At 35.8% G+C, this 15,216-nt stretch overlaps 1 protein-coding gene across 2 annotated transcripts in view; it reads left to right on the forward strand.

Annotated features, from left to right (window-relative positions):
• The window catches only part of LOC142984835 (scavenger receptor class B member 1-like), a 97,817-nt gene that overhangs the window by 49,949 nt on the left and 32,652 nt on the right, over positions 1-15,216 (forward strand). The window lies entirely within an intron of this gene.

Genomic DNA, 15,216 nt, shown 5'->3' on the forward strand with positions numbered 1-15,216 from the left:
TTTCGGGGTTTAGTCAAGTACACATATATACTAAACAGATACATAAGTGCCCTTTTTCCAATGCAGGGAGAGATAATATAAACGCCACTTGGTACGATCCCTACGAATTTATTTTGCGTCATTGACATCCATACAGTCTTTTGGATGTTTTTACCACTAAATAGTTTATTTTAATAGATTTTCTATGTAAAAGGGCTCTAACAATTAAGTATTTTACTAACGAGATGACAGAAAAGTTATAATAAACAGTTATCATACTAACGACTTATAATTACGTGATTAATATTAAATATATTATTATGTTAATTAATTATAACCGGTTAATTAGTACGTCTTAGTTATCATTAATCATTAATTGTCTTCCCATGACTTAATTTTTGGCAATTTTTTTTGATAACCTAACAAAATTATGGCCCATTGATTGGTCTTCTTCATATCGTATGGTTAGTGGTCAACCTAGTGTCAAAGTTATTCAAGCCGCCCGAAGGCCATTGACGTGGCTTAACGACTGTTATCTTATTGACAACAATCGGGCCCGACTTTTTACGTGCGCTCTGAAGCACGGTGACACTCAGTTCAAGTACCACTTATGCGGTCACACATCTATAGAGTGACCGCGCCAAGGGTTGCTTTACCCGCAGATCGTTTACCGACCGGTGAGCGCTACTGGCTATGGACTATTTAATCTATTTAAATCATTAGTGTTAAGCCTTCATCATAATCATTAATGTTAGTGTTGAACAACTTTGACACTAGGTTGACCACTAAACATACGATAAGAAGAAGAATTTGTACCCTTTAGGTAACTCTAAAAACACCTTTTAATGAACAATAACAAAAATATAGCTAGAACAATTATCTGTATAATAGAATTCGATACAGTTTTTCTTATAGCAATAAAAACCCGGACTTCACAAACGTGAAATTAATATAACATGTTTGATCTCACGCGAGCATTTTGCTTTATTGAGTTTTGGGAAGACAAGCTTAAAATTAATTGTTTTCGGGTCGCAAGAGGATCTGAAATGAAACAAATCAATTTAATTTACCTAATACTAGAGCAGTGATATCCGAGTGGTATAAGTTGACACCTTCCACGCAAATGGTCGCAGGTTCGAACATGAGGCAACACACCAATGACTTTTCGAAGTTATATGTGTATAAGAAAAATTATCACATGCTCCAACGGTGAAGGAAAACATCGTGAGGAAACCTTGCATGCCTAAAATTTGTTTAATACATTTATTGAGGGCATGCAAAGTCCCCAACCCGCACTTGGCCAGCGTGGTGGACTCAAGGCCTAACCCCTCCCTTATTGCGGGAGGGGACCCTTGCCCATCAGTAAGACATTTAATGGTTTAAATTTAAATACTAACCCTTGTCTGCGATTCCCCTCGCGTGGGTTGTAGTTATATGCCATAACACCAGAATAGTTAACAGGCCACTACCACTGCATCGGATGGTTGTGGATTCGATTACCACACGGAACAATTATGCGATCCACAAATAATTGTTTCGGTTCTGGTTGTGCTTTGTGTCCGTTGTTTGTATGTTTGTAAGTCTCCGCGACACAAGAGCAATTCTTAGTGCGGGAGTTATTTTTAATAAATGAACTACTCAAAATTGTCAAAACCCAAACGCGGAAGCAATTTTTGATAGAGTTTTTAAATAATTCTTTAGCGGCCCGCATTTGATAGCACCAGCTAATATACTAGTATGCTAAACATAACCTTTTCCGCTATTATCTAAATAACAGCATTTAAACATATTTTAATACTTAGACCAAATTTAATCTAGCTTCTGATTTAAAAAAGAATCTACCTTACTATACTGTTGTACATAATTGTTGTATATATACAACTTATATATTTTTTATTCGACCTGGAATATAACGTCCTCCTAGCCGATATACTACGGCGGTCAGTTTCATTGAAACTAGCCGACTGTGCAGGACTTCGTTTTTTAGAGTCGTGTGCACAATACACAGGTACACTTTCTATTCCTTCACTCTCATAGTCTGGTGGGACTGATAACCGACTAGATCATTGAGAGGTCAGGCACAGGACCGACGGCTTAACATACTCTTTGAGGCACGTAGGTTTACAAGCTCAACTTCCTAACTCCGGGCAATTTTTGAGAAATTCTTAACAGAATAATTAAGAAAAAGCTTTTGTTCCGATCTAGAATTCGAACCCGAGACCTCTGTTCGACAGTCGCGTACACTACCGACCTCACCACAGAGAAAGTTAATTACTTTTATAATTTACTCGACCTGGAAATCGAACCCTTGTATACGTTCGCTCTCATACCATGGAAGTAATCTATATAATTCTGGAAGCTTCTAACAATAATAAAAAACCGTTATAATATGAAGTAAAACTGGTTTTTGTATTCATGTCCGTCTGGTGTTTTTCCTATATAAACAAATATAAAGTATTTTATAGGAATCTTAATTAAATTATTAAGTTGAACATCCATGACTTCAAACTATTGTTTTTTTAATTATAGTCCTACAACTAGGCGCCCATGGCAAAGTGCGCTCACCGGTCGATAAACGATCTGAGGGTTAAGCAAACCTTGGCGCGGTCATTCTATAGATGGGTGACCGGATTTGAACAGGGCGTCTCCGTGCTTAGGAGGGCACGTAAAAAGGTCCCGGTAGTTGTTAATAAAGATAACAGTCGTTAAGCCACGTCAAAGGCCTCTTGGGCGGCTTGAACAACTTTGACACTAGGTTGACCACTAACCATACGACAAACAAAAACAATAAAAGATATTCTCACTGTTTTTTTTGTATTTAAACTCATACCTCACCGTGGTAGGCGGTAATCATCAAACCAATAGACCCATTAATTATTATTTTTTTTACAAACTATGATTGTAGAATTCCGTCTCAATGATTGACGGTTCGCCATGATTGATTGAAATACAAATTTGATTAGCATGTAACGTTGTAAAAAAACTGTTATTGTGATAAATAATTTTGCAAATTCGTGATGGTGTTTTTTTTAGGGATCCGTACTTATAGGGTTAAAACAGGACCTGGTTTCTAAGAGTCTGCTCTCCGCCTGTCGGTCTGTCAGCAGGCTGTATCTCATGAACCGTGATAGTTAGACAGTTGACATTTTCACAGATTATGTATTTCTGTTGCCGAAGTATTAATCTTAGTGCTGGAGTTGTCTTTTTAAAACTAATATTCAAGTGAAGCTTTCATGGACAATTAATGTGATTTGTTTGCTGTTTTCTTTTATACATATTAGGTCGGGGAAAAAGTATTTTCGCATTAAAGTATGTATGAATCTCTTTGGTTTCAAGAATCACAAATGAGTACATGGTTCATTAGGTTCCTTTCAGTGAGCTCGTGAAGTACCCAAATATCGAGCTTTTTTTTGTAGAGAAAAGATTTTATTACAAGTTCAAACATACTATAATGCGAAAAGACTATTTCCCCGACCTAATAGAAATGGTACATTTTGGAAATAAAGATATTCTTATTCTTACGGAACCCATCGTGGGTGAGTCCTTCTCGCACTAGGCCTGTTTAATTATGACTTTAGGCAACTTTCTCAAAAAAATAAACCAGGATTTTCCTGTTAGTTACTACGTTTTGGTTTTGAGGTATGTGTGTACGTCATAGATATAATTATTATGCCAATTCAATCAACAACAAGCGGACATACTGAAATATTTAAAAAACAACATTCAAAGATAAGTCCTGTGTTGCGGGAACTTTTACAAACATACAAACAACGGACTCAAAGTACAACTAGACATTCAATATATCTCGCTTCTTCACCTTATTATTTATGCCAAACAACTTAAACACAAGTAGATGTTTTACAATGTCCCACAGCTAGGCAAGTGTCTCCTCCCGTAATAAGGGAGGTTAGTCCTTGAGTCCACCACGCTGGCCAAGTGCGGGTTGGTGACTTTGCATACCTTCAAAATCTGTTCTAAAGAACTTTCAGGCACGCATTACATCACGATATTTTCCTTCACCGTTGGAACAAGTGATAATTATTTCTAATACACACATATGTTGGAAAAGTCATTGGTGTGTTGCCTCGGGTACGAACCCACCTTCGGGTTATTCCCTGAGTACCCCGATCTCCGAGGCCCCGTCCCGGAGGACCCCGATTTATTTGAATCTTAACAAACTATTTTAAAAATAAATCGGGATACTCCGGGATGGGGGCCTCGGGAAACGGGGTACCCAGGGAATAACCCGAAGGTTCGACCACTTGCTTGGAAGGTACTAACTAATACCACTCGGCTATCACAGCTATATATAAGTATGTAGATATTTATTTCCTTTGACATTATATATGCATTCCGCTGTCGTTTTATAAATAGCTCGTACATAACATAAACAGTAACTTACATAATACTTAAAGTAATCGTATCATATTACCGGTAACTAGCTGACCCGCGCAACTTCGCTTGCGTCACATAAGAAAAAAAATCCCCGTTTTTGTAACATTTTTCGTTGCTACTTTACTCCTAATGACCGTAGCGTGAAGTTATATAGCTTAAAGCCTTCCTCGATAAATAGGCTATCTAACACTGAAAGAATTTTTCAAATCGGACTAGTAGTTTCTGAGATTCGCACGTTCAAACAAACAAACAATCAATCAAACAAACAAACTCTTCAGCTTTATAATATTAGTATACTTAGATGTATTTATGTACGTATTTTTATCCTAGACGAAGTCGCGGGCCAAACTATAGTAAATAGTTATTTTAAGAAACGGAAGTGATCATTTATATATTATTTTGGTCACAGAATATTCTTGAGCGACCATTGAGGCCTGTTTTTGTGACATATCATTTGAACGGAATAAATTACCAGTTAATGTTTGTTTTTTAATGTTATAGGGCCGTAAATGGTCGAAAAATGACCATAATAATATGTTTTTGTGATAATCGTGGGTAATTTTTATTGCTATAGAACTTCAGTTTAGTGTTATTTGCTAAAAAAATTGTTTAGAAGATTTTCCAACTGAAATGAGGAAAATTCAACAATGCCCGATTTGGGAATCACAATTGACAATCTCGTTTTCAGCAAAGTTTCGGATTTCAGGTCTTTTTTAATTTTTAATTTATAAAATAATATATTCTAATTTGTACGTCTTATGCAGTACATATCGGCGATGTCTTGCAAAAGGGTATGGTGCTATTTGTAACCGGCGGTTATGAATGAGGCTAGGGATCGTAAGGGCGTTCTTTGGTCTCTACCAACAAGAAGGAAATTGACGTGATATTGTGTATATATTCTCATAAATAGCCCGGAGTTTGTAAACTATATCTATTACAATGTACTTTACCCATCCTACTAATATTATAAATGCGAAACTTTGTGAGAATGTATGGATGTTTGTTACTCTTTCACGCAAATACTACTAAAAAGAATTACAATTAAATTTGGTATGTAGGTAGCTGAAGACCCAGAATAACACATAGGCTTTTTATCCCGGAGTTTCCGAGGGATCGGGAATTACACGGGAAGGGTTTCCACGCGGACGAAGTCACAGGCGGACACTAGTATTACATGAAACATTGTTAACGGCGAAATTTGAGTGTATTTCATACAATTCTGCCTACACCTTGCTAGTAAAACAAGCATGATGTTATATTGAAATACGTCAATGTTTTTAAACTTTATCAAATCGTGCATAGTCAGCATTACGAAACTAAAAATGTAGTGCGTAAAAACACTAACTCCTATTCATTGTAAAAATATTATTAACACTCTTTTTTCTCAAAACACTACGGTAATATTCCACATACTAATCCTATAATAGCATTTTTTACTTGCGAACAATAAATAACAACTTTATTTATAGGTATTCAAAGAAAAAACGGTACAAAAATAGATTTGAACTGCAATTTGATTGAATTTTTTGGAAAAACCCGAGTAAAAAATACTTAGATATTTATATTTACGTCTTGACTTTGATTTGATGGAAATTTTCCGTAAACACGTGCATCTATACTAATATTATAAAGCTGAAGAGTTTCTTTGTTTGTTTGTTAGCGCTAATCTCAGGAACTACTGGTCCGATTTGAAAAAATCTTTCAGTGTTAGACAGCCCATTTATCGTGGAAGGCTATAGGCTATATATCATCACGCTACAATCAATAGGGGCAGAGTACCAGTAAAAAAATGTTACAAAAACGGGGAAAAATTTCACCCATTCTCTCTTATGTGACGCAAGCGAAGTTGCGCGGGTCAGCTAGTTTATCATAAGATTACATGTTCAAGTCTGTTATAAAAGTAGGAGGAGCTCGTGGCTAAGTAACTATGACGCTTACTTAATCTATAAGCTTAAGCTACGCTTGCCAAGGTTTGTCTTTGGATGGGTGACCATATTTTACATATTGAGTTCGTGAAGGCACGTTAAATTGTGGGTCTCGAATGTCATTTTGAAAGATCTTTGGCAGTCGTTAACTGTAGTGAGAAGCTTGAAAGTCTGACAACCAGTTTTACCGAAGGGATACCGTGTTATAATTTAGGTAACTGAGTTCAGCTGCATCCGGTGAGACTGGAAGCCGACTCGAATACTAAGTTTACGAAATAAAGTATATTTTAAATATCTGACAATGTTATCTTTATAGCCAGTTGCGATCACCGATCGCTAAACGATCTGTGGGTTAAGCAACCGTTGGCGCGGTCATTCCATAGATGGGTGACCGCATAGTGGTATTTGGGCTGGGCGTCTCGGTGTTTCGGAGGGCACGTAAAAAGTCGGTCCCGGTTGTTGTCAATTAAGATAACAGTCATTAAGCTACGTCAAATGCCTTCGAGCGGCTTGAAAAACTTTGAAGTGTCGTATGGTTAGTGGTCAACCACCACTAACCATACGATAAGAAGAAGAATGTATACTTAATATTATAAAGCTGAAAAGTTTGTTTGTTTGTTTGTTTGAACGCGCTAATCTCGGGAACTACTGGTCCGATTTGAAAAATTATTTCAGTGTTAGATAGCCCATTTATCGAGGAAGGCTTTAGGCTATATATCATCACGCTACGACCAATAGGAGCAGAGTAACAGTGAAAAATGTTACAAAAACGGGGAAAATTATGATTATCTTAAGTGACGCAAGCGAAGTTGCGCGGGTCAGCTAGTACCTGATAATGTTACCTGTTTCTTTATAGTTATAAATCACTTAGTTTTAAACCTTTAAAGTTATAATAACTGTTATTTTAAAATACCTCCCAAAGGTTTGGATTTTTCCATCAAACAAAAACAACTCGGTAATTGACCTGAACGACGCGAGTCTGGTCGTGTATGGAATATTTATATTGACGCTAAATCAGTCCGGATTTCCTTTAAGTTATTTATAAATGAGTACTAAGCAAGTTTTTATTGGTAGTGGGCGGAGCAAATGACAATTGTGTCACTAATATATAAATCAACAAAATAAAAATATTAGTACAAAAATAGCCGAGTGGTATTAGTTGACACCTCCCACTCAAGTGGTCGCAGGTTCGATCCCGAGGCGACACACCAATGACTTTTCTAAGTTATGTGTGTATTAGAAATAATTATCACATGCTCCAACGGTGAAGGAAAACATCGTGAGGAAACTTTGCATGCTTAAAATTTGTTTAATACATTTATTGAGAGCATGCAAAGTCCCCAACCCGCACTTGGCCCGCGTGGTGGACTCAAGGCCTAACCCCTCCCTCATTACGGGAGGAGACCCTTGCCCAGCAGTGGGACATTAATGGGTTAAATTTTAGTACAAACTCTGCCTCCGTGGTGCAGTGGTTTAGGTCGCCACGCCGCTACCATTGCGCTGGGAGGTCGTAAGTTCGATTCCCACACAGAACAACTACGTATTAGTGCGATACACAAATAATTTGTTTCGGGTCTGGCTGTACTTTGTGTCCGTCGTTTGTATGTTTGTAAATGTCCCTGCGACACAAGAGCAATTCTTAGTGAGTGAGTTATCTTTTTAAACCAAAATCTTAAACGTATATATCGAACCAAGCGGCGTTCTTTGCTCCCTGCCTGGCTCTATGGGAAAATAGCATCTTTTTATGAATTTAAATATATGCATTTATGTATGCTTGACATAAGGGTATAAGTAACTAAGGTTACGTCGGAAGACTATTACAATAAATAAGAAAGAAAATTTATTGATTGAAAATTAAAAAGTTTGTGTATTTGTTGATATCCATCATAACATAAACTAATTATTTTCTAAACTCAATCATTATTAATTTTGAACTACCCACCCTTCTTATAACAAGGTTTTTTTGCGGTTTGCGGTCTTCAAAGAACGAAAGCTATTTTTTCTACACACATACCCATCGGCGTATCTTCGAATCTTCTCGATCAATTCTTGTCATTACAAAGCAATTATATTACAGCAAAAAACTACAATCGTAATACATCCTTTTAGTTTTTATTTAACTAATATTAATGTTAACCTTTATGTTAACTGATTGACGTAGAATGACTGGTTATATTTAACTAACGTCTAGATTATAAGGAACTTTAATTATTGCAATTCATTATACAATGATTAGGCTATATAATTTTTAATATGTCATATCTTTTTTATATTAGGTCGGCGAAGAAGTCTTTTCGCATTATAGTATGTATGAACTTGTAATAAACTATCTTTGGCTTCTAGAATCACAAATGAGTACACGGTTCATTAGGTTTCTTTCAGTGAGCGCGTGAGGTACACAAATATCGAGCTTTTATAGAGAAAAGTATGCATGTTTTTGCGAGTTTTATGCAGTCCCCAATCGGCACTAGGCCAGCGTGGACTCAAGGCCTAATTACTGAAACTAATTTACAACAACAAATGATTAATTTAAAACATTACTATAACCGATTCCCAAATCATTCAAATTCACAGTAACCTTCCATACAAAACGCAAAAAAATACGCCTAAACAACACCTTTTTGCGAAAATTTTAATGAAACTTTTTTGAACAAACAGCTATGTTTTGTTTAGACGTTTCTAGAATGATATAAAGATATTATTTTGCATAGATTAGCTTCCTGTATCGTGAGAATATGATTATTTTTAGTGTACTAATGGCCTCGAGGTGTACTTAATTGCACTTTATAGTTGTTGAACTTACGGTGATGAGTGAGTGATACATTTATACAAAATTCATATAAACACTAGCTGACCCGCGCAACTTCGCTTGCGTCACAGAGAGAGAAGAAGAGAAGAGAGAATGGGTCATAATTTTTCACCGTTTTCGTAACATTTTTTACTGGTACTCTGCTCCTATTAGTCGTAGCGGGATGATATATAGCCTATAGCCTTCCTCGATAAATGGGCTATCTAATACTGAAAGAATTTTTCAAATCGTCCAGTAGTTCCTGAGATTAGCGCGTTCAAAGAAACAAACAAACAAACAAACTCTTCAGCTTTATAATATTAGTATAGATAGGGTCCCGTTTTAACCCTTTGATTACTGAACCCTAAAGTAATAAAAACGTATAAAAACTCATACAATAACTATTTCAAGAATGTTCCATCTATATTTAGTACAAATAGCGGATTATTTTTTGCCTCCATTCATAACATTTTACAACACTCACCTTGGAGATTCGCTAATTATTTTGAAATTTGCCGGTAGTTGCATAAAGCATTAAATAATACTTAAGCTAGAAGTACATTGATATCAATCTATACTAATATTATAAAGCTGAAGAGTTTGTTTGTTTGAACGCGCTAATCTCAGGAATTACTGGTACGATTTGAAAAATTCTTTCAGTGTTAGATAGTCCATTTATCGAGGAAGGCTATAGGCTATATATCATCACGCTACAACCGATAGGAGTAGGGTACCAGTAAAAAATGTCCGGGGAAAATTTTGACCCATTCTCTTATGTGACGAAAGCGAAGTTGCGCGAGTCAGCTAGTTTAAAATAAATATAATAATTAGCTTTTGCCCGCAACATCGTCCGCGTGGTTTGTGACTTAGGACAGAATTTTCATACAAACTTACATCCCCTATTTTATCCTCTTGAGAGCAAAATTGATCAAAATTATTTTTAAGCGGATGCCTGCCAAATTTCAGTCAGATCCGACCTATGGTTTAGGCTGTGCGTTGATAGATCACTATGTCAATCAGACACCTTTGAGCTATATATATTTAGATATCATTGTAGAACCGATTCCAAACTAATCAGAGCTTGTACTATGGTAACCAGACAACTGATAAACTTATATACTTCTATATACATACTTATATAGATACATTAACAACCAGGCTCAGAACCAATACTCGTGCTCATCACACAAATATTTGTCCCGTTTGGGATTGGAAGTCAGCGCTAAGGTTATTGCGCGAGGTGACCACTTTAACCACTGCGCCAAACGTGTAATTAGTTATTAGTATACTATGTAATATAGTAATTAACTACAGCTAATTACAGATTCTGGTTACACATCGTCGTTAAAATTTTACAACTACCATTATTTTATACGTATCTTATTATACGTATACGTACTTTTATACGTATTTTATTCATAAATAAATAATTAGTAGTTTAACCTTATGCCTATGATCTGCCAGAACCTTGATCTCAGATTCACTCATTAAAGGTCTTAAGGCACTCCTAATTCCACTCTCCGGTCTAAACGATCAATAAATAAAATAAATACATTTAACAGGGTAGGGCAAGGGTCTCCTCCCGGAATGAGAGAGGGATTGGGTCTTGAGTCCACCACGCTGACCAAGTGCGGATTGGGGACTTCGCATACCTTCAAGAACTGTTAAACTTAAAAAATCTTAGACATGCATGGTTGCATCACGATGTTTTCCTTCACCGTTGGAACAAGTAATATTTTTTTCTAATACTCACGTAACTTCACAAAGTCATTTGTGTCTTGCCTCGGGTTCGAATCGTCGACCACTGCTATTAATAACTGACATACCAATTTAGTTTCAAAAAAATCTAATAGATATCTAACAATCAATAATTTTCGAAAAAACACACGGAAAGAAAAATCTACGTCAATACATTTTTTGCAAACCATAATTAATAGGTCTTAGAGCTCAAAAAAAGGTGCCAAAAGTAGAGATTACAAAAGGAATTATTTCATACTTTTTTGTTATTAATTAATATTATACAAAAATTAGTAACAAAAAATGCTATTAATCTTTACATGAACACACATTTAGGCGAATTTGAAAAAATCGCATTGATTACTAATATTATATATGCGAGAGTTAGTTTGTCTGTTCCGATGTCTAAATTGCTGAACCGATCTTTGCTAAATTTATTATTTAGATAATTGATTGTCAGGAGTCAAACATGGGCTATATTTAATTTTAAAAATTGAGCCACTTGCGTTAAAGTAGTCGATTATATTAAAGTATTAAGATTATAAATGCGAAAATTTATAAGGATGGAATCTTTTATACACTTTTATGCCAAATTTACTGTACTTTAAGGATTATGATATAGGACATGGGTTTTTTTCTAGGTGGATTTTACCTTAAGAAATAATTGCGAACAGTCGAAGCCGCAGGCCTAAACTAGTAATTAACAATACATCAAAAATGTAAAACAAAAAAGTACTATTAATCTTTAAATTAACACCCACTTAAGACGTTTTTAAAATAAAAAAATCGCACTGATGATTTCATAAATACTTTTTTGTGCAATTTGTTTTAACTAATTAGTTTCATGATATGTTTTGACAGTATAAAGGCCTTGTATGTCTTGTTATATCACGCTCATATCGGGAAGGAGTTAGGCAGATAGCTTGTCAATCATATAAATTGATCTTGGAGTTCCTCTTTTACTAAATGACGCTATTTCACGTTAGTGAGGACATTACATAGATGTAGGTGCAGTGTTTGAGCTGAGCGTCTCCATGATACAAGTTGCGCTTGTTGTTTAACATAACTACAGTTCACGACAAAGGCAACAACTCTGGCACTAGGTTGACTTCTAACCATAGGTAAAAAAAATATAAGGCCTATGTAAGCGAATTGGAGTAAGCCTATTGCCATATGCCGGACACGTTACCAAACTACGGGCTACTATTGAGAACTATACTTATACTAGGCCGCCCGCGACTTCGTCCGCGTGGAAACCCTTCCCGTGTAAATCCCGATCCCTCGAAAACTCCGGGATAAAAAGCCTATGTGTTATTCTGAGTCTTCAGCTACCTACATACCAAATTTCATCGTAATCGATTCAGTAGTATTTGCGTGAAAGAGTAACAAACATCCATCCATACATACTCGCAAACTTTTGCATTTATAATATTAATAGGAGGAATACCACTTTGCCTGATTCAAACCCGAGACTTTGTGTTCAGCAATCGTATACACTACCGCCCAGAATACAGCAACACACGATATTATTACTCTCACGACTTTTTTTGGGATCTTTCCACTTCATGGTTCGATGCCCGGATGACGTCAGTTACTCTCAGTTCGAGCTAAATATAGCCCCAAATAACTTATTTTGGGACCTTAGCTCTTTAATTTCGGTTTAGAGTCCAAAAATAACTCGAAATGGGGCGCCATTGACGTCAATATACCTTTACAAGTTGCTTACGAGAATTTGTATTAATGATTGTAGATTGATGTAAATGTTGACTGGTTTTTTGAATGATAAGTTTAAAATTAGATTTAAGGGCTTTTATTTTGATGTTGTGTCCAAGTTAAAGTTCTTCAGCAGCTCGATTCTCTACCACTATCGACTACCGACAACCGACCTGTCATCGAGAAATTTTGTATGAAAATCTGATCAACGCCTCTGACGGGCGTCGCAGGAAATATTTTGGCAGTACATTCTAAATGTCAAAATTTCGATACTCGCCGGTACCGACTGTACAGAATCGCGCTACAGAAATAGATTTTTTGCGCAGTCAGTCAGTTTCAAAAATTACATGCTCTTATAGGCCTACATCATTTCATGGACATACTTAGTTGTTGACATGTGCTACCAACGTATCTTTTAAAAAAATCACCCGTAAATTCTTGAAATATAGTCGTACTAGTAGGTACTTATAGCAGACAAAATATAATATGTAAAATATTAAGTACAGTTTGATAGATTTTATGTCACAAAATAGCTGTGATATATATATTGGCTTAGCCTTTGTTCCAAATTATGTTGGAGTCGGCTTCCAGTCTCACCGGATGCAGCTGGATACCAGTGTTTTACATGGAGCGACTGCCTATCTGACCTCCACAACCCAATATCTGGGTTATAACACGATACCCTTCTGTAAGACTGGTTGTCAGACTTTCAAGCTTCTGACTACTGTTAACGACTGTCAAAGATCTTCGAAAATTACAGCCGGGACCCACAATTTAACGTGCCTTCCGAAACATGGAGAAACTCGATATGTATAAGATGCAAGCATAGCTTAACCTCAGAGATCGATCTGCGCGGCTGTTGTTAACTAAGCCACGAGCGCCTCCACAAAATAGCTGTGATATTTCTGATAAAACAATTTTATTGAGAATCGAAGATATCTCGTGTGTCTATTTAAAGACTTATACAAACTAGTTTTACCTACGTTTTATATAAAAGCGATTAAAATATATATTGAATGATTAATATTTATAATAAATATCTTATAAAAGTGTGTTTTGTATTTTATGGGCGTTTTTGACCTCATAGTCACGTTTTAAACCGATATAGAAAACGTTTATTTGCTACTTTTATATTTAACTAGCTGACCCGCGCAACTTCGCTTGCGTCACATAAGAGAGGGTGGATCACATGGATACATAGGCACATGGGTAATATTTTCCCTCGTTTTTGTAACATTTTTTACTGGTACTCTGTTCCTATTGGTCTTAGGGTGATGTTATAAAGCCTTCCTCAGTAAATTGACGTGGCTTTACGACTGTTATCTAAATAGACTTTTACGAGCCCCCCCGAAACACAGAGACGCTCAGTTCAAATACTACTATGCGGTGACCCATCGTATAGAATGACTGCGCCATGGGTTGCTTAACCCACAGATTGTTAACCGACCGGTGAGCGCAACTGGTTGTGGATGTATTCTACTATGTTTAATATAGTGACAAACTTCTTCTAATTTGCTCATAATCTTAAATTTAAATCATAATAAACTTGACAATCAAACACACATGACCTAGCAAAATACTCATATTTACAAACAAAACACGTTCAGACTAAATATTCTTATATAAACTACGTGTTATAATCTCATCAAACTTAGAATGTTGTCAAAACAATACATTGTATTTATAAACACTGTCGCGACCTAATTTTATTGTTATACCATAAATAATATGTCTAAGGCTTTGCTACACACATATTCGGTTCGGCATTAATCGGCCTAGCCGGTCGGCAAAACCGAATATGTGTAGATGAACCCGATCGACACAAGCCGAACAAGTGAGTCAAGTCGGTTTTGTTGTTCGATAAATGTTGCCGAACCGATAAAAAACTACTGAACAGTCTCTTAAGAAATTTTCACGAAAACGAGTCAGTCGAAAGCTAAGAAATATTAAGCCTATTTTTAAAACTGACTGTTCAACCATTTCTATACAAAATTTCATCAAAACCGTTTCAGTAATTCAGTAGAAAACGTATCAGGCAGACAAATTTTTGTATTTATAAATAGACCTATGTAAATTATGACTCTCTGAACAATTTGTTATAGTTATAGTTGCCCAAGTTAAAACAACCGGGTTAAGTTAGTCATATTAGTTTGTGCAACCGAGCATCGAACCTTGGAAGACCTTTCGAAGAAAAATTCGCGTTATTTTGAAAGTAAAGACAAGGTTTCAATGAATCATTGTAGTATTATAATTAATTTTCTGACGTTTCTTTACAGCTTTTGCTATATAATAAGTGCTAAAAATAAATCTTTTAAATATTTTACTCATTCATTCATTCGTCGTATAGTTAGTGATCAACCTCGTGTTAAGCAAATATGCAATTTCAAAATCTACAAAAATAAATATTGGGAAAGCAATGAATATTTAATTTTGAATAATAATTTCAAAATTCAGCCTATTTGTAGTATAGAATGTTTTATTTATAGATTGCAATGTTTTTCTTGAATTTCCTAACACTTAGGTATTCTAATATGTTATGCAATTCTTATGAACTAAAAAAACCGGCAAGTGCAAGTCGGACTCGCGCATGAAGGGTTCCATACCAAAACAGTGCGATTTTAGTATTTCTTGTTATAGCGGCAACGGAAATATATAAGTTGTGAAGTTTTAGGTTTTTAG

The sequence above is a fragment of the Anticarsia gemmatalis genome, chromosome 28 (assembly GCF_050436995.1).
Source record: "Anticarsia gemmatalis isolate Benzon Research Colony breed Stoneville strain chromosome 28, ilAntGemm2 primary, whole genome shotgun sequence".
In the NCBI taxonomy this organism is placed as follows: Eukaryota; Metazoa; Arthropoda; class Insecta; order Lepidoptera; family Erebidae; genus Anticarsia; species Anticarsia gemmatalis.